Source organism: Cibotium barometz, chromosome 48 (assembly GCF_041138505.1).
Source record: "Cibotium barometz isolate CiBa-2024 chromosome 48, ASM4113850v1, whole genome shotgun sequence".
Lineage (NCBI taxonomy): Eukaryota > Viridiplantae > Streptophyta > Polypodiopsida > Cyatheales > Cibotiaceae > Cibotium > Cibotium barometz.
Window position 1 is genome coordinate 33831295 of NC_141093.1, and position 3421 is coordinate 33834715.

Here is a 3421-nt window from a genome sequence, read left to right on the forward strand (position 1 = left end):
CTAAATTAATCTATAATTATAATCTATAAATAAAGATTAATTAAACTCTTAATTTTATTCTCTTCTCTTTATGCAAATTAAGCAAAAGAAAGAAAAATTTGTTGGATAAATGTAATCCCAACTCCTTAGTCCAATTTAATGTGTGGTGGCTAGGCTAGTGGTCAGTGGGTGTAAGCTTACAAATGGTTGGTGCATATAATGGTTCATGCAACTCATGCAACTAAAAATAGGGTAGAGGAGTCTCTAAATAAGATACAAGTCGTGATCAAGTGATTATGTAAGTTTGGTTCATGCCTAATCATAATTAGTGTCTTTTTGTGTTAATCTCAAAGCAATTTTTGCATATACTAGTTTTTGTCCCTCATGTTCATGATGTTTTGTACAAGCTTTGATCCACCTTGAGTATGTTTTGATCAATATTCATAGTTGAATTATCATATCCAACATTTGGTATCAGAGCATGATCTAATTAGGTTTAGTTTATTAGCAAAAATCCTAATCTCTCTCTTAATCATCATAGCCTATTTTTCCCTGTTTGGATAACATGCTGTAGATTGCCTCCATGCTTGCATCTGAGGAGATTATACTTCAATATTTTGATATAGGCCTCTTGCTTTGCTCCCACGCAAGCCCTAAAACGAAGCTCGAAGGTGGATTTGGTCGCTTCTCACAAAACGAAATCGTCGTCGCCCATCAAAACAAGCAACGTTCTGCTAATCACGTTCATTCGGTGCCATCTCTATGAATTTGTCTAATTCCTCTTAGGTGCTTCAAGTGTATAATGTAAGGATTCAGCATATCAAATCTTGTAGTAATTAGTCCACAGGAGCTATTGTACGAAGCATTTTTTCAGTTGCCTGTTTTTTGCCTCTCTTGTTCCAACCACATTGTGCTTATTATTTTGATCTATATTGATGATATTATTATTATTTGGGCTTAAATCATCTATATGAGCAATTTATCAACATCAAGCATCATATTGCATCATCATGAGCTCCAAATTCCCCGACAAATTCAACAGAACTGGGCTTCATACCTGGCAAATCAAGGTGAAGGGCTACCTCATGAAGAAAAATCTGTGGAGTACGGTCAAGCCACTTCCTGAAGATGAAGCAGGTATTTCTGATGCAGTTACAAGAGCTACAACGGCTTCACTTCAAGCAAAAGATGAGCAAGCACTTGGTATTATCATTACTGCTTTAGAAGATGATTTTATTCATTATATTGATAATGTTGAGTCAGCTATGGAAGCTTGGAAATTACTAGAGCGTACTTTTGGTGCAAAGGCAAAGCATTCCAAGATCAGTTTGAAGATGCAACTCTTTGATCTAACCATGGAGAGTAATGAAAATTTAACAGCTTTGATTAATAGGTTGAAGAGCTTAATGACACAAGTGGTTTATGTTAAGTCTCATGTTCCTGAAGAGGATGCTATTGCTATCTTGCTTCAAAGCTTACCTTCAAGCTTTAGGCAAATTGTGACAGTACTTAAAGAGAAGGAGCCAGTCCCTTCCTTGAAAAGTATCATAAATTCTTTACAGGAAGAAGACAAGAAGATTACAAAGGATGTGATAGATCCTTATGCATATACTACTACTTCGACATCGGCAAAGAAGAAGTGTACTATTTGTGGTCGTACAAATCATCTTACTAAGGATTGTTTCTCCAAACATCCTTGTGAGTATTGTGGAAAGACGAATCATCCATCCGCAAAGTGCTACCAAAGAGATCAAAAGCTAACAAAGGCACATGTGGTTGAAGAATTCAACCAACAGGAAGAAATAAATCTTTGTTCTAGTCTTAGTATAAAAGACGTAGATGATGATTATGCTTTTTAAATTATGTCATGTATGTGGTTGAGTCAAGACTTATGTTGTTCCAACTTGACGAGTTGTAGAGGAGAGTACACCACCCTATGTTGTTGTTAAGGGGGGACTCTTACTTATTGTGTCAAGGAGGTATGTTAGACTTGTTCATGTTCTTGTAAGAAGTTGGTCTTAAGGGGGGATTGTTGGATAAATGTAATCCCAACTCCTTAGTCCAATTTAATGTGTGGTGGCTAGGCTAGTGATTAGTGGTTAGTGGTTGGTGTAAAGCCTACAAATGGTTGGTGCATATGGTTCATGCAACTCATGCAACTAAAAATAGGGTAGATGAGTCTCTAAATAAGGTACAAGTCATGATCAAGTGATTATGTAAGTTTGGTTCATGCCTAATCATAATTAGTATCTTTTTGTGTTAATCTCAAAGCAATTTTTGCATATACTAGTTTTTGTCCCTCGTGCTCATAATGTTTTGTACAAGCTTTGATCCACCTTGAGTATGTTTTGATCAATATTCATAATTGAATTATCATATCCAACAAAATTCCTTCAATTGATCACGAAATTGATGTAATTAGGTGTTTTGATGTATCTAGATGCTCTTAAAACACTCAAAAACACTAATTTTGACCTCTTACATGATCGAATTTGATCCCAAAAAACACATTTTCTAATCTTTTTAACTCTTGAACTGGATTAATCACCCTTAATGAGACAGAAACCAATCGATTAAGGAAGATTAAGGAAGATTAGTTGATTTCAAGAGTCTTTCAAGAGTTTTTAAGAAATTTCTTAAATGATTAAGCTACTCCTAATGCTTGCTAACACTCAAATGCATACAAATCAAACAAAAATTAACGATTTTAAGTCGATGTTTAACTCTAAAGAGAGCTAAAAATCACCAAAAATTACATACTATTGCATTTTTTGATGTAATGGAAGCAAATAAAGACTAATACACTCTATGTGCAAGCCCTAGGAACCTTAAAAACTAAATTAACCACAACAAAAACAATGATTTAAGCTAAAAATTATGCAAAAGCATTCTTTATAAAACAAAAAAGAGATCTATTTCTCACCAAATCACACATAAATCTCCATCAAAACCACATCTTCATGGGAAACCATTAATCAAGACAATGTACAATGGGTAATGTATAGATTAGAGGAAATTGATGGAAAAAGCCAAGGGATGATTCTGCGGGCAGCATCGGTGCCAAAAATGTGATGACTCACCCGAACCCCCCTTGAAACACGTCGTCCAACAAGAGATTACTGGGTGAGCCGCAACTATTCGTGAGGATCTTTTTGGCCAAGCTCGTAACCCTTGAGGTCTCCAAGATCTACAACTCCTTGAGAAGCAATTCCACTGCGCCTCCCATGAGCATTGTCACACCGTCGCGTTACACTACGTGTACTTGTCCCTCCTCTCATCTCACTTCACACACACACACACTCACTAGCATACATTAGAGAGAGAGATTAGCAAGAGGATTAGCAAGAGCAAGACTCTATTGCATAATGGGAGAGTTTTTTGTATTATGAGAGATATTCACTTATATACATGGCCATAAGTGTTCACACTCACTTAAACTGTG